Source organism: Clupea harengus, chromosome 1 (genome assembly GCF_900700415.2).
Source record: "Clupea harengus chromosome 1, Ch_v2.0.2, whole genome shotgun sequence".
Classification (NCBI taxonomy): Eukaryota; Metazoa; Chordata; class Actinopteri; order Clupeiformes; family Clupeidae; genus Clupea; species Clupea harengus.
Genome location: NC_045152.1, coordinates 31,029,190 through 31,052,489, shown reverse-complemented (window position 1 = coordinate 31,052,489; position 23,300 = coordinate 31,029,190). Strand labels below are relative to the sequence as shown.

The following is a 23,300-nucleotide window of genomic DNA, read 5'->3' as shown; positions in this document are numbered from 1 at the left end:
CGCACGCACGCACGCACGCACGCACGCACGCACGCACGCACGCACGCACGCACGCACGCACGCACTCACGCACACACACACACACACACACACAGGTCTGGCTGGTTATTACCAGCGAGAAGTGGCGAGGTATTGTGTGAGTCCACCAATCAGAGAGGCCGTGTTAACAGTAGGAGGGAGCACTATGGAAGCCCACACCTCAACATGACACATCATCAAACCGACACCCGCAGCTGAATGCACCTTTTTTTAAACACACAAGCAGAAATCGCATGTGGCTCTGTAAGGTTTGTTGCAGCACAGTATGTCCTTTTTTTTTAGGGACAGCAGAAAAGGACAAAAGGCCACGGTTATCAGTTCTACCAGAATGGCCCTCATAACTGGATACTCAGTGAAAAGGTATCTGACTAAATCAGATGTTTGGAGCGGCGACACTTCTGAGACGGAAAAGGTCAATTACCTCAGCGGTGAAGTTTGGCACATTGCACAGCCACACCAAGGGTCCGTTCACTGATAACATGGCAAATGTACAGTCACTAACACTGATGGAGATCATTTCCAAACACTGTTAATGACTTAAGAATATAATAATCAAGTGCCTTGTATTATTAATTCCTTGTATGAATCATGTGCTTATGAAAACAGAAACATGGCTTTTCTGTGTTTCTGTGTGCGTGTGTAACTTAGAATATTAGGTGCCACTTAGTCTGCGTATGTACAAGAGCATGTTTAGACCAGAAGAGATAAGAAGGGTCGAACTGTGCTTCTTCCAACCTTGCAAAACTTCCATCCTTGCCTTGGACGTGAGAAATCCACCACGTGGTTTTCCCTGCTGAATGCTCAACTTCTGTCTATATAAACCTTGTGCAATGTGTTTATCATGGCTTCACTTTCAGCCTTGTGCTGTGAGTGAGCCCGATTGCAATTGTTGTTTGTCTAATAAATATACTTATATGCAGCTCCGGAGTCCTGAGGTAACTAGGGTGAATTTTCACCTATCAAACACTGTCAAAGAAACAGTTAGTCTGCATTGTTTCTGTTACCGTGAAGTACAGCATGTACCGCTCTGCCAAGGGTCTCATCACTCTGACACTATTTGACATGCTGGTTCTTGACTCGAGAAACATTTGGACTAACATTGGACATATGAAAATGTAACACTGGTGTTTCTCAATTCAGGGAGAAATTAGACACATTTGACAGTATGTCATCAAACTTATATCTTCTCTATCCATTATTCTGTTCTTAAACCATAAATGAATCCCTTCTCAGAATAAGTGGGAATACATACATGCATGTCACTGTGAAACTTAAATTGTATATTTAATCCAAGATATTTGATTCCAGAAGCGTAATGCTATTAAATACCACGCCTTTACTGTCATGTGGATCATTCTACAATAGCTCCTGGGGGGGGGGCTTCTTTGTCCAGATTCACAAGGCAGTAAAAGATCACTCAACTCATTGGCCCTGAGTCATGCTGAAGGGCTGGTGGTTGGTCACTTTCTGTGTCAATCAAAAGTCCCTTTCCTCTGAAAGCTGTGACGCAACATTGACCACACAGCATATACGCAGTGCTGAAAGAAACCCGCCATGCGTTGACTTAACTAAGAACTTCGATCCAGAAATCTTACAAGCCATAGCCTGACATTTCAAAAATGAAAAACATGCGGCTAGATGACAGTAATAGAGAATGCTGAGTATTCTAGGGAAAAAATAGTCTGACAATCAGCTGTTTGCAGACGTGACGACAATGTCCTCTGTGCAAAGGTCCAGGGCATGTCCGGTTACACACACGCGTCCACCTCTGCCTTAGGGACCACGCCTGTCTTCCTGAGACCCTTCCTGCTTTTGTTTCACTGTACAACAAAGAATGTGTAATTCTGTCTTCAAGCGTGCTCTTATCTTCTACACACAGAGACACACACATTACTGCATCTCTCTTCAGCTGTTGTACTGTGTTTTCGAGCTGTGAACATAAAACAGCCTCATTTAGAGTCAAGTTAGTTCGTTAAGGCGAATTCTTCAGAGCTATCGGGGCAGCGGAAACAGAAAGAGTTCAACACCCTCTGAACCAAGTGTGAACCAGAAAAAAAAAAAAGAACTTCCCCTCTGCAACAGATCAAAGACGAGCTTGCCAAAGTGCTTGGAGTTTGAGTTGAGGTGGAGGGGAATCTCACCGTGCCGTACCCTCCCAGGTTTCCACCGTGGTGGTGAGTGATTGGAGTTGAAGTGCAGAGCAAAGACAAGAGGAAACGTGAGAGTGTGAGATTTACTGTGCATGTTCCTCTGGAGATTGTAGTGTGTGTGTGTCGGTCTGTGTGTTTGAGTGTGTGTGCATGTGAGTATGTGTGCGCGTTTGTGTAGCGTGTGTATATGTGTTTAAGTGTCTGTGTGTTGTGTTTTCCCTCCCTTTCTCCCCCTCTCTCTCTCCAAGTCCATCTCCCTGAGCAGTGGTGTAAATATTTCTCCTCTCAGCACTGGCCTCCTTTTCTTCCCTGTTGTCTTCTGACACTATGCTTAATGTTTTTGTTCTCGTTTCCACAATGCCCTTCCACAGCTCTTTCCAAACAGCTCCCTCATGTCCTCTCCTTTTCCCCTCCTCTCTCTCTCTCTCTCTCTCTCTATTTCTCTCTCTTTCTCTCTCTCGCTCTTTCTCTCTGTCTCCCCTGCTCTGCTCTCAGCAAACAGACAAACAAACAGCTGCCTTTAGTCCCTTGTTGCTTCCCCATCGTGTCTCCCATCACTGCTCTGAACCCTGTCACACAAACACATACAGTTTTCACACACACACACACACACACACACACACACACACACACACACACACACACACACACACACACACACACACACACACAAATACACAGACACCTACAAGCACACACACAAACACAAACACATACACACGCACGCACAACCAAAAAGTCCATGGACGCACACACACACATACATACACACGTGAATGCATACCCACAAGTGCACACACACACACACACACACACACACACACACACACACACAGTCAAGTACACTAACCACTCCAGAGGGGAGGGAGGGCATGCTGACATAAATAAAAGCCCTTCCCACAATGCAGTGCTTAACATGGCAAGAGCCCTCCAGGTCCTTGCCTGCCCTCTTGGTATCACACAGAAACCGTGCCCTCCCTGCGGGGACAAGGGACCAGGGCATGACTCCACTTCATCACAGTCCGGGTGTCATCTTTTGTTTGATGTGACTGCATTTTTTTTTGCCTTCCTCCGCCACCAGTCCCCCACCACCACCCAACCAACTCCTTCCCTTCATCTGATGCACCGGTGGCTAATTGTTGAAAGGCCCCCCCTCTCCAATAACTTCTGCACTAATTCATCCGAAAGGATCCGCTTGCGCCGAATGGCAAGTCGAGCATGTAAAGAGATGTCCTCTCTCCTGAGCCCGCCGGGGGAGAGGAGGCCGTCACGCACGGTGAGGAGGCGCGGGGAGTAATGAGGGAGAGAGAGAGAGGGGGGGGGGGGGGGGGGGAGAGAGAGAGAGAGGTCTGGTGGCGAAGGCTGGTGTTTCAGGGCCGCTAACACCACTGCCACCACCTCTTCACCGGCAGCTTCACACCCAAACAATCGCTGCCCATTTACAGGCTTGTGGCGAGCCAATTAGAGGGTGGACCAATGCTCTCAGTGTGGTCAGTCCAAAGTCCATCAATCTACTAAAAATGAACACACACACACAGACACACACACACACACACACACAAAGGGAGAGAGAGAGGGGCTGACTGAACCCGGCTATTAGGTCAATTGATCCATGTTTCTTTTCATCTTGGCAATTCCTCCGTTTTCGCAAATGGACAGGTTTAACAGGGAGGCCATTTCCTGTAACAAGGAAGAAAGCTGAACTGGTCCAGACCATTAGCGTCTTTCTCTGGTCCTTGCTCTCTTTTTACCACCCTCTTCACCACTTTCACATACCCAGTGATGAGAACACAGAAACACACTCAAACAGACACACGCACACACACACACACACACACTCAAACACACACTGTGTAGGTACACTCAACACACACACACAGACACAATCATACACTGTAGGTGGCTCACGACAGCATCACTGACAGGGTGAAAATGAAAATGGATTAATAAACAACTGCAACATGAATTAACAAAGTTCCCTATTCAATGCGCTCGCCGTAGAGCAGCATACCAACCCAATATAAGGCATGAGAAATTGGCTAAGTCGTACAGTAGCACGGCAGCTACATGTAATGAATCTGTCTGCTTAAGCAGCTCCTTCCAAAAGATCATTTACAGTAAATGAAAGCGTTGGGTTCTCGGGACAGATGTCAGAGCGCGGCTCTGAGCCCGGTGGCGAGGCGCAGGTAAATAGCTGCGGAGGGATGAGTGTTGCATTGATTGGGCCTCCTCCAACCTTTTAAAGCTGTAAACCAACCCTCATCTACAGTCGATAGACACGACCCAAAGACAGAGGCGCGCTAAGCGTCCGCTAGCCCTCAGCGCAAGACTGCCCGGGCTACTTCAGCATGAGCCGAGTGTATGAAAAACAGCTGGTATCGATTTTTTTTCCCCCCTGCCTTCCTCCGAGCGCACTTGTTGATCGGGAGTGTGCCGCCATGTTGGACATTCTGCAGGTGGCAAAGACGGGGGAACGGGTGGTGATGCAGTGTTGTGCAAAGGTTACTATTGGCTGTGAGCCATTTTGTAAAACCAGCCACGTCCCCTCAACACCACCAGCAACACACACACACACACACTCACACACACTCACAACGCAACCTGTCACCCTCAGTTCCCAATGTAGTTATGTTCTATTTTTTGAGGCCTCCGCTCTCTTAGACACACACAAAGGCCCCTGTGCTTGGCGCCGGCGGTTACAGGCTCCTGCATTCATCTTCACATTCACAGAGCACTCCGGCGCACACAAAGGCCACGACTGAGCCACAGCCCCGTAAGGGACATGCACCGCACGCCGCTTTTGTGCCTTCACAACAACAACTGGGACGAATTCGGCTTGTTGTGCCATGTGCCTACATCTCTCTGCTCCTGGCTCGTTCTTTCATTCCCGCCTCTTTCAGGCACACACACACACACACACACACACAAACACGCACACAAATACACATGCATGTACAAACACACACACAGACACTCACGCGCATGTACACACAGACACATACTTTTTTTCCCCACTATCTTTTTTGTCTGCCGTCTCCCTCAGACGTACAGCACACACACATTTGAGTTGCAATCACTGAGCTCCCCGAGCTGTTGACACAGGTTGACATATACATGATGATATTTGCCCTTTAAGTGCAGCACTTGCATTGATACCACTCTGAGTGGCCACTGGTGCAGACCAGCCACTCTTACTTGAGTCGAGTATTGCATAAATCCATTGGTTACGTTTCGTAAATGGATGGCTTAAATATTGAGGTTGACATTAAAGTGCTTGCAAATGTCTCCAGGCTGACTTCAATCGATATATTCAAACCAATCCCTCCAAACACTGTCAGTGATTATACTGTTGGGGACAGTTTTGTATAGATTATAGAAATCAGTGAATACCTCCAAACAGTGCATGTAAATCCGTGAATGTCTTCGCTTTGCTTTACAGTCATGTCAAGATCAAGGAGGCTAATTTAATTAAGTTCTTTCCAACCACCGTGTCTGGTAAAGAAGTATAAGGCTCTGTTTTTTTTTCTTTTATTGTTTGTCAGGTCTCCGCAGGTGCTGTGATTGAAAAGGTCTCCTGAGGAGCCGGCACTGATTACAGAAAGAAAGAAAGAAAGAAAGAAAGAAAAATGAAAATTAAATGAAAGTCAAGTCAAGTCAAATATGGGGGAAAAAAACAAGAACACAGAGACACAATGGACTCTAATTTGCCTTGGATATTACCAACACAGCACTGCACAGGCGTACACTCTGTGCGTACGCGGCAGACTCTGAGGCAGGTGCAATGCACAAGCCATAATGAAAAATGCATGGTGCCTCACAACCGTCACATCCGTCAATGGGCACCCTAGCCTAATGTGCTGGAATGGACTACACAATGAGGAATAATTAGGGTTGGACTCAAGCTCAATGGAGACCTGAGGTGTGTGTTCTCCAGCGGGTGTGTGTTCTCCAGCGGGTGTGTGTTCTCATGGGTCATGCCAGGATGTCCTCTTCATTTATGTCTTTTATCATTCCTAATTTAAAAAATGAACCTTTGGCAAGGCATTAGTAGGATTTGAGCAATGTGCTACCTGTAAGATGGTCAAAATTGAAGCGGCTTTGTGTAAAGCAACATTACAACATGTGTTAATGTTAGTCACAGAAATTCTATAAGACCATGATATGTGGGCCAACTGAACGTTTTAGACATTTTAAATATGAAAGTATAAAAGCTTGTTGCTCCTTATCTGCTATTATGTGTAGGGCGAGGAAAGCAATGGTGGAAATAAATCTTGGTCTTCTTACTGCCGTCATATAAGAAATGGCAGTATCATTAATACAGCACTAATGTCTGTCTATTATTCATCCATTGGAAGCTTAGAATAATTTTTCTGATGGTGATGTGACACACAGACAGAGAGACATAAATCCTTTCTCCACAAATTGAATTTTAGGCGATAAACCCATTCAAAAAGTGGGCACTCAAACTGTGTTGGTTAATTCTTGATCTAGTTTGGAATAAAAATTGAAGCGTCCTCAGATTCCAGATAGCGAGTCACAAGCCGTTAGCTTCCAAAATGGTACCTGCTGCTTCCCAGCTTGGCATTCCGAGCAAACAGACTCTAAATGACACTGGCCCTATAAAAGCGTCCTCAGATCATAGTTTCATGCGCCAGCAGGTCACACATTAATATGATGACTGGCCACAAATTCAATAAAGCTTTTACAACACAACATAGGCGGACTTGTGTTAGGCCGAATAGAAAATAGTGTGGCACTCTTGCCGTGACGGTTCAGGATTATGTGTAATATTGCGTGCAGTAGGCCTATAGGTTACAGACGTGATCGAGGATTAATGATGTAGACCCGCACATAAAGGACTAGCGGGTGGCTCTTTTGGAGGCTTCGCCGTGCTCTAATGCGGATTTTCTTGTATAACATGCATTGAGCCACCTGATGACAAAAAGGTGCCTGTCTGACTGTAAAAAGCAGCCGGGTGGAGAGGAAAGGAGAAGATGAGGAGAATGTGTAACATACTAGATGTTCTCCTCCTTTCCTCTTAATTCATTTCTTTTTCGTGCACTGGGGTCTTGTTTGCCTTTCAGGACGCTCCGAGTAAGTCCATTCGTCCAGGACATCTTATATGACAGATCATCGCTCACTCATTTATGTATTTGTTGTGGCTCAGATACTAACGTATGCTCACTTCACTCGTGTTTCCTGAGAGGGCATCACCTTGTGTGCTGCAAAATAACTGTGCTATCCGACTGAGCTAAAATCCCGACGCGCGCAACGCAGCAATCTTCAGAAGACCAATGTCATGACAAATAATTCTTCAACTCTTAGGAGGGTCAGAGCGTTTAAAGTGTAAATTGATATGATCTTATTTTTACAGCATTCCATTGTGGTTTATATAATAGATGGAGTACTATAATGGGCTATAAATTAAGTTCACCCCGGTTCAATTGAATTAGCAATGTATTGCACGTCTGACTGGGGACAAATTAAGCATAAATACAAATTACATAAATGTGCCTTTCATCGTCACACACTACACTTGCATAAACATGTTCAAATGTATGAGGCAATATCATATTGTTGACGCATCAAGAACCTGCTCTCGGTATCTACCCAAGCATATCATATGAATAAATACATCTTTTTTCACACCTTTTCATCCTGTTTATGGTCCCGTGAAATTCAGCAAAAGATTTGACTGTCTCGATTAACTAATACGAAAAGCTTGCTTCGTGTCCTACCTTGATCGCTCCAATCTCCTCCGTTTCTCAGTCAATCTCATTCATTCTTCCTCCCCTCCGTTTCACTTGCTCGCGCTTTCCCTCTGGATATCCGTCGTTTTCTCCTTGTCTCTTCTTCGTGCGAATGCATAAAGATTAAAAATGTATAACCTTATATCGTCCAGATAGAGCCAAACAGTCCAAAATAAACGGAGAAATAGCCTGTCGTTATGAAGATCTGGAATGGCAATGAAAAAACCCACATAGCAGGCTAATGTTGACAAAAAATGAGCCCGCTTTCAAAGTCATGTCAACACATAACGAGGGGAACGAGTCCAATTGTAAGACAACGACGTTTCCTTTCAAACATGCAGTAGTGACTAAATGTTGTAGTTAGACCCACAGATAATACATATCTACGACATAAGCACAAAAATGCACACCGAGGACAATGTCTTCCGCAGTCAGTTTCTGTGGTACAAGCTATTTGCTACACACCATAAATCACTTCTTACTGCCTAAGCTGTGGACCAACACGCACAACAGACCAGCTTCAGTCTACGCAACGGCACAAATGATGAATAGATGGCAAGAAACTCCATAGTCAACGACTAATGTTAGGCTAAACGTCGGCAATGTCACTTGTTTGGACCAGCGCACACATATCAAAGCGTCCTCTTCTTGACCATGTTACCGCGTTTAGGAAAGATCACTCTCTCTCGCATTCTCTCTCTCTCTCTCACACTCCCTCTCCCTTTCTCTCTCTCTCCGTCAGTGGAAATGTCTCACAGCACTGAGACTGAGACTTAAAGCTTACTTCGCTTTGATATTCAGGTGCTGTTCAATTACAGTAAGCTAGTCCCCAATACATTGAATGGATATAATAACTTCCCCTTAATTTAGGTCAAAACAATATGTTTAGAAAATATTTAATTTAGATGTGAATTATAGTTCAACAGAGTATCACGAATGAGGCATTCAGTGCTCACTCTCTGGTGGGCATTTAAGGCAACTATTATTACTACTACACAGGAAAGATTCCCCTTCGCGCCAGAAGCGACTCGCACTCAATGTGCGCTGATGTTCCCATAAGGTATCCGAGCCTGACGTCCCTCGATTTCCCGATGGGTGTCTGTGTGACGCCCAGTCCTGCGTTCAGCGTGTGTATGTTGAAGTATGTACTGAAAAGCGAAATTCACTTAAACATATATTATATTTAAGGTGGACACACCTCAGTCAACGGAAATGTGAATGTCCTGCTTAATACATTATATTCCTTTAATTTAGCATTTGTTCTATTTTACACTTTTGTTTTTATCTCAAAACCTAAGCCCTGTAGCCTAAATTGATCGCAGCACATGGAAAAGGGGATAAATGAAAAGGGGAAGACAGTACGTTTTATTTCATTGGATATTAATTTAATTTAAATTCACTTTAAAGCCCACGAAATGCGCTACGCTGTGCGCAGAGAGAACCAGGTGAAAACACCAGCCTCAACCCCTAGAGGGGTGGGTGCAACTTAGGGTAGGAGGGGCGCGCTGGTCATGATGTACCCGGCTCGCCGTGACCGCCATCAAAAGCCACGAATTGACATCATATTTCGTGTACCTGTGATAAGCTACACATCTCGAATGTGGTGATGCCACATTTATGGCTATTTTCTTACTAATGTGAAACTCGCCGTGTCTCTGTGTGTGTGTGTTCTATCGCGCGGTTGACAGCTGATGTTTGGTGAGAAGGGAGTGGGAGGGTTTGTTTAGTTCTCATTCACGCTCTTGCTCTCTGTTCTGCGCCTGCCCCGACCCCAACACCGCCATGATCACACTAACACACTGCAGATACGTCAGTCTCTGTATCAACAGTATCCTGAGCAACTTGCCTGAGTTTGTTTGTACTCTATTGAGGTATGAGCTCTGGTCTCCAAATTATTGGACAACCTCGTAAAAGATATTGATAATTGTATTCTTCACTAATACATTATTTTGGTCTTGCATGTTAATGAGCTGTCCCATTTTCACATAACATTTTTGACATGAAACACTGACTCGTTTGTTTGTAAACCTGGCGGGTAACATCAACTCTCCCCTGCGACGACTCTCAGTTACGTTTGTTTGCGAAGTGACCTCATCCTGCCGTTCCTTGAGGGCGGGAACTAAAGGAGGGGAGATCATGTTTTCCTGCCTGGTAAACGTTTAAGTAATGTAATTCTAATTGGCTCAAACGCGTCACATGCTGCGCTTGGTCCAATGAGTTAGAGTTTGAACTGTGCTTTGACGTGAAGTATATTACTGAATAATTGTGCTGTTCATGTCAGCAGGTTTCACAATCGTGCTATGCCGTTGTAGATCACCGACATCAGACATAATTAAGCAACCGTGCGATATTCTCTTCCAGCACAAGCCACACTTTATACATCCATCGTCTGCAGAGAACGTTGCCGTTTTCAGGACCACGGACAGCTCCGTCGTCAGCACACAGCTGTTCTCGATAACCTACACTTGACACCATTTCCAGGATTTAATTTTTAGTTACGTTGGCGCTTTTATTCAGAGGATATATTGTAGCCAGCTGACCCAGACGAATGCAGATTGAAGTATCCAGTTTTGATGCAGATCCCGATGCTCCATGCGCCACATGATCTCAGGAGAGCCATGTACTGGCCACAGAATATACACACAATCGGGTAACAGGAGGCAGGTCTTATACTCGGACACAACAATTAAACTGACAGTGGACAGATAGGCTAACATAAAACAGGGCTAAACTAAGGCATCACACAACAATGAAACACAGTTGAGACGATAACGGTTCCTCACGCTAACACCAGACACAAAAGGGAGGGCATAATCACATTATTCCAATACAGAATGTATGCTGGGCATGCTGGGAGCTGTCCCTCCCACATACACATGGGAGTGTGCAACCCCCATGCCCCCCAAGTGGTTAGCTGTCCCCAGCAACCACACAAAAAAAAAATGGATGGAGAGATGATTGGACACGGTTGCCCCCAGCACCACCGCAAGCACTGGCAATGGTGGACATCCGTGGAGCAGTGGAGGGCACGGAAACAGTCAAAGTCCCTGAGGTGTTGGGGAGACCTTCAGGGCAGATCGCCTCCAGCACCAGCACACGCTTGGCCATCGGCAGGAGCTTGTGGAACGGTGGAGGGCAAGCAGACACAGTCCTGTCAGAAACCACAGTCTCTGAAGCATCAGGGTGATGAAAGTGATGGCAGTGTGGAGGCCGACAGTGGGGGTACGGAGGACTCTCAGGTGAGCAGCGGTGACATGGGGACCCCGAGCCGCCGCCGCTGCCACCACCAGCGACACGGAGGGCTCCCAGGTCAGCAGCAGCAGCGATACAGAAGGCGCTGGGCTGTCAGCGGCGATGCCACTGCACCTCTGGCCGTCAGTAACATTGCAGAAGAACCCCGGGCTGTCAGATGCAATGTCGCGGCCCGTCTGGCCGGCAGCAACTGTGGCCCCTTCTCCAGCAATGCCGGCAGCGGTAGCGAGTGGCAGGCGGGCGGCCTCTCCACCGGTAGCAGTGGCGGACAGCAGATGTTCTCCAGTCGCAGCACCCTTGGTCTCTTGGTTGTGGCGACGACACTGAGCTGGAATCATCAGGACAGGCCGTGAAATCTCCATCTCTAGCGGGCTGTGTCTTTTGGATTGGATTGGATTCAATTTATTGTCATTGCACAGAGTACAAGTACAGAGGCAACGAAATGTAAAACATTTACACGTAAACCGTCTACCACTAGACCAGATCCTCCAAGTGACAGCGGGTGTGCTCGATGACCCTCTCCACTTCCTGGATCTCTCCCTCCATTCCTCAAGGTAGCACTCATCCCACTTTTAACACCACTGTAGTGAGCTGACCCAAAAGAATGCAGACTGATGCCGAGACCAGAGGTTTTAGTGCAGCTCGTGGGCACAAGTGCAGGAGTGCCTTTTATTAGTCAAAGAAGGCACACAGAATCAGGAAACAGGAGGCACATCTTCTACTCGGACACAACACTTAGACTGACAGTGGATGGATGCACTGACATAAAACATGGCTAAACTAAGGCATCAAACAAAAATGAAACACGGACAAAATGATAATAGTTACTCACACTAACACAAGGCGAAAAAATGGAAGGCACAATCACATTATTCCAAGATAGAATGCTGAATTACCGAACAAACAGTTTCCTGTTTACTGGGCATGCTGGAAGCTGTCTCAACCCCGCACGCCCCTTGCACGTTACAATATTTTATTCTTGAATCGTGACTTGTTGATGCAACAGTCTTGGTTTTTTTTTTTTTCACATTAAATGATTAACCCGGAGTAGCTGCAAAAATCACCCAAGAGCCAGTAGCACACTACAGTAGCACACTTTAACAGCAAATTATCAGCAGTTACATTAGCAACAAGCAGGATAAATGGTTCCAGAGATAAATAAAGCTTAATCAACAAAATATCAACAACAGCATATCAGGACTTAGTCACAGTAAATGAGCACTGCTAAAGATATAATTAACAATGCAAAGCTTTCCTCATGTCAGGGACAACAGGACACATTTATGAAAGCAGAAAGTTCTAGAAATGCCTGAAAATGATGTTCTCAGCAGCAAATAAAAAAAAAACTCCATTAAGCAGCATGAAACATTAAACCTGTGGCAGGCATATGGCCACTGAGACCTCTTTATCTCTCCTTATAATCGTCATGTGTGTCTCAGAAATCTCAGAAAGCTTTTCTCGTCTCTTTTCAGCTAACATGTCTGTCTTCAACACACGTCACCTTAATACACGCATGTCCTCAAACACAAACAGTAACACATGACGCACAGCAGACAGGCTGTAACATACACACATAACACACACCAGACAAGCTAGTGTATGCATACATGTAACATATACACAAGGTAAAATATACATAACACACCACACTGACAAACCCCTTATTTACACTCCTCTATATATATGGTATACAAATTACATTTACGTTTTTTCCAGTTTTCTGTCTCTCTGTCTTACGCTCCCTCTTTTGCTGCATTTCTCTCCCTCTTTCTCCTTTGCAATATGAAATAGTCCATTATCTGCTCTCAGGGCTAATTGGTGTATTAACGGTGTGCAGAGGGTGACAGGGGGAGTGAGAAACACGCTGGTTGAATATGGATGAGATAGAGAGAGAGAGAGAGGCATTGAGGAATGGAGTGAATTGGAGGCAGCAGAGAGGGAGGGGGAGTTGGAGGCCAAGGTAAATCTTTTCTGCTGCACAAGTGGTTGAGAGCAGGATGGCAAAAAGAAGAGTGGTGGAGAGATAGGAGAAAGAAAAAAAAAACCAACCAGTAATGGCTGCATTTTTTTTTTCCTTTTTTTCAGATGGCTTTCTCTTTATCCCTCTCTCCATTCCTCTCTCAGCATCGCCGCATTCAGCCCAATTATCCACTCTCACTGGCGCCACTGGCAGCATATGGAAATGCAAATTGCACAGAGAAATGTTTTCTTTCTCTTTTTTTTTTCAAAAGCAGGCAGTGGAAGGTAAGTAGCTCCTCATGATGTAGCAACAGTGGGAGTGGGTGGAGGAGGAAGACCTAGAGGAGTGGAGGAGTAGGAGGAGGAGGAGGAGGAGGACCTAGAGGAGTGGTGGGAAGGGGTGGGGCAGCCATCAGGTGAAGCTGAAGACTTGTCTCTGCCCCTCTAGAGTGTATCGTTCCTTTCACACGTAGATGCATAGAATATCTAGGACACAGATGCACAAAATATCACTCTGTCACACATACACACACATGTGGAGAGAGAGGGAGAGTGAGAGATACACAGAGACAGAGAGAGAGAGAGAGAGAGAGAGAGGGAGAGATACACAGAGAGAGAGAGAGGGAGAGGGAGACAGAGAGAGAGAGGGAGAGTGAGAGATACACAGAGAGAGAGAGAGAGAGAGAGAGAGAGAGAGACACAGAGACAGAGAGAGAGAGAGAGAGACAGACAGTCACACACATACACACTTCTGTGAGCAAATACACACACATATACCCACACAAACATGCACTGCACAAGCTAATGTAACTGACACTTCCCAGCACATACACACACAGGACTACACTTAAATTCATGCCAAATCCACCTGCCACATGCACACCCACACATACACTCACTCACACATACAGTATATACAGTATGCACAGCTACACACACACAAACACACAGTATATATGCACAGCTACACACACACACATACAGTATATATGCACAACTACACACGCCCACACCCACATATACACTCACTCACATACTCACACACACATACAGTATATATGCACAACTACACACGCCCACACCCACATATACACTCACTCACATACTCACACACACATACAGTATATATGCACAGCTACACACACACATACAGTATATATGCACAACTACACACGCCCACACCCACATATACACACACACACACACACACATACAGTATATATGCACAGCTACACACGCCCACACCCACATATACACTCACTCACACACTCACACACACATACAGTATATATGCACAACGACCCACACACACACACGTATGCACGCTCACACACACATATGCACACACACACACATTCACGGCGCAGATATAGTACCATCATGTTGTTCGGTGCTCTAGTGCACTGACTCCCCAGACTGGAGACAGAATGTAAGCCCTCAGGCGGGAGCGATAGCTCACAGATAAGACCAGGCACAGAGAGTGTCGAGATCAAAGGTGCATTTCCTCTCCCTTGCTCATGACATTGAGGCATGCACTGTATAATTACCCAGATATGCCTGAGATATCCGTACGCGTGAAGAGAGGGGAACAGGGGAGGGGGCCGGTGGGAAAAATCCCTAAGAGTTGTGTTGGGTTCATTATCATTATAAGATTTGACTTTTTCCACTTCTTATCTCTCCTCTCTTGTGGCAATTCGCTTCGTCTGCCACGGCACTTCCAATAATGTCAACTTTCTCCGAATCCACAATTTGCCTAATTATTGTCAATTATCTCCTTGCCCTCCATGATATCATTGCACGTGGTTAATTGTGATGTGGAACGACTTGTTGATTGACAGGGAGAGACAAGTGGGACCAGGAGAAAAGAGAAAGGCCTCTGTGGTAATTATGGCAGATTGGTGTCAAGCACGAGCCGCAGTTGAAGTTCCCACTCCACAGAATTCCTCATCGGTCACAGCTGGGGATGTGCACTGAAGAGACAGCTACAGCATTCATTAGCGGAGTGACCGATGAAGCCGAAGCTTACACCAAGTCACGGAGCCAACAAGCCTGCGATGAGTTTCCCCAAAAGGTTTGTTGCGCTGCGACCATCCTAACTGAGAATATGAGTGTTGAGTGCTGGATGAAAGCATAAACAATCATTTTAGGAGGTGCAATAAAGCTTTTAGGAAACGGGGCACTGATCTGATAGCTGTGTAAGCACAACTAAGGCAACATTAAAAATGATATTTAAAAAATAACTCAAAGGGCACATTGGGCTGTTGAGCAGCTATCAGTTCTCCAGGAAATGTAATTCTGTTGGCTCAGGGGAATTTTGATAATTTCCGGACTAAATAAAAAAAAAACATCTTTTTCTCAGCCTGCACGCAGGCATCATCTGGGATCCAGTTGCTATTTAGCCTGTGTGCCATCAAGGCTCATCATGAGAAGGAAAACTATGAAGTTATTAAACACTAAGTGTAAGTTTGAGACGCTCCTCTAAATATTATTTTGCCCTTGTGACGATTCTCTAATTAGCATTGCTTCAGATATGCATGGCATGGTGATTTGTTGGATATGCCCTGGATATAAATATAGCAATGTGGTGAACTTTGTAGTTTGGGTAAGTAGCTCACCATAAACGCAGGGATCTGACTACATGCATGCATTTTGTAGTCTACCAGAATGAAACGACAACTTGAGTAACACCCGAAAACTACAATACACTCAGGCAGAAGACTGTTCCTTACAAGCCATCTCTCTAGGGACAAGGTCTCCTAGGCGATACACATAGCCATGCTCAAACAAAAGCACAATTTATCTCCTCATTCCATGAACACTGCCTCTGTGATGCAATGGAAGTATGAAAGGTTTATAGCTGTTACGTGGTTTTGTAGTTAGCATCTATGCACTCTGGTGTCATATTTCCAACCCACCTCATACATTACGCATAGACAAATTCTCATTGTTTTACTGGAAGGATGAGTGTATTGAAACAAACCTTTAATGTCTACGGTGTCCAAAAACTTCCTGCACCATAACAATGTGATGTTTATCTCAGTTTTTGGGATTGTTAAAAACACTTATTTTCTTTCAAGTTGTCATTTGTAAAATGATATGTTTTTCCAAGCACTGTTTTTACTGTAGGAAAGCAAGACACTCACTTTGTTCAGGGCAATCTCGGGCGTTAACATTATCAGTGATATATTCATATGGGGATGTTGTGTAACCACAGAGATAGAGCCATTACCCAGGATGAAAATTGTTTTCAATTTCATGAATAATGGCAGAGAATTATCAATACTTCCCACAGTACCTGGATGAGTGGTCTTTCTATAATGACTATGGTTTACTTTTTCATAATACCACAAATCCATACTGGCCAAAGTCCAATTCTGTCTGAAAATACTTAATTCACATTTACACCTGATATTTCTGGGCTGTACATAATGGGAAATTCTTGATTATCCCATTACAAAATGAGCAGAAAACGTCCTGGATAAATACAAATAAAAAACAGAAAAGAAAAGAAAGTGACTACCAATTTTCATATGGCATCACACTCTTCTATGATCTTAAAGTTGGGAGGTAGCGACAGAGTGGAAGGGTCATCTGGAGTTAAGATCACACACACATGCCAAAAGTCAGTCTGCAGTCCATTTGTCATAACAGAAGTGTCCCTGGCTTTCAGCCACTGCACGGTGTATCTCGGCATCAGATGAGACCGAATGTAATTTAAAACATTTTGCAGGCTCCCGTATACGGTTTTTAATAATGGCATATACAACTTTGCAGGCATTATCTCTAAATTGCTTTCCTCCCACCAGCTGTAAGCCTAGACGCCCGCCGTCCTTCAGAACCACGGAGAGCTCCCCTAGATCCAAGGCGGTGTGCTCCCGCGTAAGCTCTGTTTATTACTGAAGGCCCGTAGGCGCTACACACAACACAGCACCGCGTCGCAACTGACTCTCACAGAGTCACCACACCACAGCCCAAACACACACACACACACACACCGCAAACACGTACACCCCAAACACACACACACACCGCAAACACTTTACTTCTGCATTTCTTTCACGCCAGGGGAAGCTGGGAAGCTGAGCTGTGGGAAATAAAAACAAACGACCGGGAGAGCGAACCATGGGAAAGGTTGGGGGATGGGGAGATCAGAGAGGTGACACAGAGAGGGACAGCAGAGAGCAGCGGAGAGGAGAGGCGAGGCGAGGAGTGGAGTGGAGTGGAGTGGAGTGGAGAGGAGAAGAGAGGAGAGGTGAGGAGAGGAGAGGAGAGGAGAGGAGTGGAGAGGAGAGGAGAGGAGGAGAGAAGAGAGGAGGAGAGAGAGGAGTGCAGAAGAGGGGGGAAATAAGACAGCACAGAGGAGGGGGGGGGGCAGTAACAAGGAGGCTGTAGGAAAAGACAAACACAGGAGAGTAGGATGGAAATCCTGCTTCCCATGTTGTGCGCGTGTATGTGTGCGTGTTTCTGTGTGTGTGTGTGTGTGTGTGTATGTGTGTATCAGACTGCATATATGTAGGTCAGCTAATGAGTGGCCATTAAAATAAATGAATTTATGTGTATTTATGTGTGAATTTTAAATTAAAGCACATCAGAGAAGCCCCATGGCATGTCACATTACTCTATGTGCACAGGAGAGCGAGGGGGAGGAGGGGAGTGTGTGTGTCTGTATGTGTGTGTGTGTGTGTGTGTGTGAAAGAATGTATAAATGTAGATTAGAGAGTGCACAAGTGTATCGATCATTTGTGTGTGCATGCCTGTGGGAGGAAGAGGAGAGCCATTCTGCCCAGCATTCATGCCCAGCATTCATGCCCATCCACTGTCTTCCCCTCAATTAAAGTGTCTCCTAGCACAGCAAAGCATAGCATAGCATAGCATAGCACAGCATAGCATAGCATAGCATATAGCATAGCATAGTGTGTTTAACGCTGCACTCTGCGCTCCGTGCCATGATGAGCTAGCTTCTCATGCAGCCTTCAGCTCACAGGGCGAGTGCTTCTGGCCCACACCAATGCTGCTGACACTGACGACACCGTCGCTCCACCAGCGAACAGCCTCCGCCCGCATCAGTCACTCAAGACTCCTCTAATGCTATTATGAGTCTAATGACTTTTAATTGGCGGGAGATCTTAACTCAGTGCACTAATTGCATCTGATTAAAGACAATATTAGTTTTACCGCTCGTAAATTGGCAGGGGAGGGGAGGAGAAAGGCGCTTTAGTGGGATCAATGCACTCTATCTGGAAATATTGCTTTCTAATGTCATTCTGCTGAAAAGTGAAAGATAAAGGGATAGGTTGTGGAGATAAAAGAGACAAGTGGACCTAAGGCAGAGTGAGAGGGAGAAGTGGTCATGAAGGGAGGATGAGATATAGAGGCACAATGATTCATTCATTAATTCATCCATTCATTCATTCCCCTGCACACAGTTACTGCGCTGACATACAGTAATGGAAGTTGAGGTGTACACTAAAAGACAAGAAATCTAATTTATATGAATAATCAACATTTGGCCATTTTACGTTGTCTCTCCAAAGATCATCAGCGATTGGCCTTTATCATCAAATGAGGTATGTTGCGCAGGCCGTTGTTGACATATTATGTTTTCATGGATCTGCGAGCTGTACAGCAGAACGGTATGAATATGCAAACAAAACACAGAGGACAGAGAAATGTGACTTTGATAACTAATGAACACTAAGATGCACAGTCTCTCTCTCTCTCTCTCCCAATCCACTCCTCTCCTCCATCTCGAGCTCTATCTCTTAATATCTCTCCATGTCTCTGCCGCCGCGCATGTGAAATCAAAGGAGAATGTGCCGTGGAACAGCGGTAATTTGAGGCTAGGCACTGGAGAGCCTGCTAAATTATGCTTATATGAAAGCGCATTTCCTCTTGGTTTTTTGGAAATGATGCACTTTCTTAATTGCCGTCCTCACCTGACCACTTGCATGGATTCTTTCACTCTTCCAAAACATAGTCTTCCGCCTGGAATATGAGAGTGTAATGAGCTCAGGGTGTCCCCTAAAGCTTGCCTGTGCGCCCTTAAATGTGTTGCACTAATACACCAATTAGTCATGAAATACAATTAGTGGGCTGTGAGGAGAGAGAGAGAGGGAGGGAGAGAAAAAGAGAAAGTGAAGAAAAAAGAGAGAGAGAGACGGAGATGGTCCCGCCACGCCACTGTAAGCGGTACTATGCTCTGCAATTCACAAGCACAACACCTATTCTCATTTTCATTTAGCATGGCCAGCAACCCTCCATTCCAACACTCATCCTAAGCCCAGAGCCTCTTGCGTGATAAAGGCTGGGTCCCTCCTGCACTGTGGAAATTAGCCAAACGCTCAAAGTGCGGGAGATGTAGATTGATAGAGAGGGAGAAAGACCCGAGCGCGAGTGAGAGTGAGCGAGGAAGTGTGTGAGGGCGAAAGAGTGTGTGTGTGAATGTGTCTGCGTTTGCAACTTGGTGTCTGTATTTAAGTGGTTTGGGACCGGTCTCCTCTGACCAGACGAATGGGAGGTATCAGGAGACGTAAGAACTCAGGGAAGCAGAAATGGGGTTTTAAAGTTACAGGCTGAGACACTTCAAGTGCAAATCTAGCGTGACCAAAGTATCAGATTTTTTTTCCTTCTTTCTGCGTATCCTTTTTTCCTCATCTTCTTCCCCTCATTTCCTCTTCCTCTGACTCCCAGCTGGGCAACACTATGCTCTTAAAAAATAGAGAGGGAAAACGAGAGAGAATCTGACTCCAATTCCAAGTAGAAAAACTAGTGTCAGCTTCATTGTCAGATTCATTTGCTGCTTGTGTGTGTGTGTGTGTGTGTGTGTGTGTGTGTGTGTGTGTGTATTTTTGAGGCTGGCTGCTTGGAGCGATTGCCCGAGCATGTCGACTCGGGCGGAGCCACCGCCGCCCGCTATCTCTGTCTGTGTGTGCCCTTACATTAATGAATATTTATGTGAATTACTCAGGAGCTGCCAGTATGTTTTCTGCTAATTAAATATTAATTCATCCCAGTGCATGTCTGCGAATGGGTGTTAGCATGCGTGCATTTCAATCAGAGAGAGAGCCTCTGTTGTTTATCCATGTGTGTTCATTTGGGAGTGTGTGTGTGTGTCTGTGTGTGTGTGTGTGTCAGGAGAGGTGAAAAAAGTTCTTACCTTCATCATCACTCACTGAGTACCTTGAACTCAGGGCTAATTGAGACTAATTAAGCCAAATAATTGAGTCAATTAAGCATCGAAAGAGTTTGAGTAAAAATGAGAGATGCTACATTTGTCCCAGTGGTGTGTCAGATATGCTTCTCCACTCATCCACTTGTCTCTCTTTCTTTCTTCCCTTCTCTCTCTCTCATCCTCCCCATGCTAATGGATACCCCCCTTTGTCAGGCTAATCAAAAATCAATTAAAAACACCTTGACGCCAAGTCTCGGGAGCCAACCCCAGGCAGAGAGAGGAGTGGAAACACTTCCCGCACACTCTCTCTCTCTCTCTCCCTCTCTCTCTCTGTCTCTCTCTCTCACACACTCTCTCTCTCTCTCTCCCTCTCTCTCTCTGTCTCTCTCTCTCACACACTCTCCCTTGCTCTCTCTCTCTCTCTCTCTCTCTCTCTCTCCCTCTCTCTCTCTGTCTCTCTCTCACACACACTCTCTCTTGCTCTCTCTCTCTCTCTCTCTCTCTCTCTCTCTTTCTCTGTCTCTCACTAACTCTTTCCCTGTCTCTTCCGCTCTCTGACAAGCTCCGCCCTCGCCTGTCTACTGGAAGTTCTCAACATGATTTACGAGAACTGAGAACTTAATTTATATATTTCTTTTTCCCCTCCTCTCCTCTCTCCCCGCATCCTCTCATTTATTTATTAGATTTCTCTCCCCGTGGCCTCTTCCTGTCTCTGGGAGCAGTTGGATGGAGGGACAGGATGAGAGAGAGAGAGGGAGAGAGAGAGAGAGAGAGAGAGAGAGAGAGAGAGAGAGAGAGAGAGAGAGAGAGAGAGAGAGAGAGAAAGGGAGAGTGAGAGTGAGTGGTTCAGAGGCAGACCACTCGGCTGGCTGGCTGGTGGACTGGCCAGGGCCGGCGCGGAGGAGACGTGTCCCTCAGCCGGCTGGCTAATGTCGTTAGGGCCGTCCCCATCTGGGGGAGGGGGAGGTGGAGGAGGAGAGGGCGGTAGGTGCGCCGCGAGACACCGAAACAGAGAAACATATTAAAGCACATCAGAGCAGCCCCGCAGCACGTCACATTACTCTACCTTTGGACCTGTGCAGGAGAGAGGGTGGAGGAGGAGGGGAGTGTGTGTGTGTGTGTGTGTGTGTGTGTGTGTGTGTGTGTGTGTGTGTGTGTGTGTGTTTTTTCTAGATGTAAGTCTGACCATTGTGAGGGAGGAAGAAATAGTGGGCGAGGGAGTTTGTGTGTGTGTGTAGATGATTGTGAGAAGCACTGTGTGAAAACATGTTTTTGTGTGTGTGTGTGTGTGTGTGTGTGTGTGTTCATCCGTACAGGTTTTCAGCAGACACAAGGACGGCCTGTGGCATAGGTGACATAGGCATTAGGGTTATTTTTCTGGAAGTGCGCCTTCTCATGACGACTACAGACTAGCGTCTCCAATCTAATCAGCTGTAGGCCTCTACTGAGCCATAGCCCATTGTTATGCATAGCCTCTCTGCTGTGTGTGCACACTAACCCTTCTGAAGAACTTTTTGAAGGGTTCACTAATATTTGTCTAGCGAGTGACTGGATGTTTAACCAATCAAATCTTTGATTTGCTGTGTGGGGCTTGGTCTGGAGGGTTGTACGTCATGGCTTACGCCTTCAGAAACTCCACGTAGATACCGAGTTTCTAACACATAAAACTGTCCACAGTTAACAGATAGGTCCAATTTATACGCAGCCAAAGCTATAATGTCTGCTGCAACCTAAGAAGCTCACTTTGCTGCTGTCTGTCAGGCTAGCATTACCTGTTGAATGTGATAGATGCTTGTGGCGCAGACACTGACTGAAGATATTAATTAACCCATTATATTGCAATATCTCCACACACACACATTGTGAGTCCAAGCTCGTGTTGAGCAGCATGCATCAGTTTTGACAAGTCGGGATCAGTGCCATGAATCAAACGACGGTATCCGTTATTTGCAATACCAACGTAACTTAAACACTGTTGCATCCTCGACTGAAGTTAGAGTGTAACGTGTCTGTTTCACTCTATTTTTCAGACACACAGCGAACTGTGAATGCGATTGATTTGGTGAGCACTGAACATTGTAGTATATGTCAGTGACATAATGTCACGATTCAATCTCTTACTTAGGGGACGCCAAAGTAAAATCTCGCCTAAGGCTCCAACCCTGTCAGGGCGGCCCTGGGCAGACGTGCATAATCACGCTCAAACATGTGCATGCATAGGCATGCACTCCCTGTCACACCTGCTTGCTCCATCCTCAAACAGTGGCGCAACGCAGACACGTGTGGACATGTGGGCTCAGGCACCAGATGCAGACGGTTGTGGACGTGTGTGTGTGTGTGTGTGTGTGTGTGTGTGTGTGTGTGTGTGTGTGTGTGTGTGTGTGTGTGTGTGTGTGTGTGTGTGTGTGTGTGTGTGTGGACTCAGGCACCAAACGCAGATGGGCATGGACGAGTGTGTGTGTGAAGTCAGGCAGAAAACCAGCCGGTGCTTCTCCATCTCAGGTGTGAATGGACTCCACCACCGCAGTGAGGCCGAGCACTCACATCATTGTCAGCTCTCTCTGTCTCTCTCTCTCTCTCTCTGTCTCTCTCTCTCTCTCTCTCGCTCTCTCTCCTGGAGGATGGAGCAACCGCATCTATGCTGTCCTCGCCCTCACTCATTCACACTTCTCCTCTACTATAACGAGGTGTTACCGAGGACACCGCCCGGGCGACGGTGATGCTATGATGCTTCAACTCGGCTGCCACCGGCGCTGCCTTTGGCTGCATCAACACCGGCAACACACTGCCTGGGTGGCTCAAATTACCACCCCTCAACCTGCCGCCCGACAGCCTGGAAGAAATCAAAGAAGAACAAACGAGGGAGGGAGGGGGATGGAGCAGAATAGGGAGAAAAAGAGAGAGAGAGAGAGAGAAAGAGAGAGAGAGAGAAAAGGGAGAGCGAGAGAGAGAAAGAGAGGGGTCAGCAATGGGAGGAAA

General features: G+C 46.0%; 1 long non-coding RNA gene across 2 annotated transcripts; it reads left to right on the top strand.

Moving 5' to 3' along the window:
* Window positions 1-974: 974 nt before the first annotated feature.
* On the top strand, window positions 975-6,509 carry LOC116222371. 2 transcript variants are annotated; one of them, XR_004164606.2, is made up of 2 exons: window positions 975-2,213; window positions 5,732-6,509. It is a non-coding gene; the product is annotated as an uncharacterized LOC116222371 (long non-coding RNA). The 2 variants fall into 2 exon arrangements; XR_006152597.1 differs by having other exon boundaries at window positions 975-2,265.
* The last annotated feature ends 16,791 nt before the right edge of the window (window positions 6,510-23,300 follow it).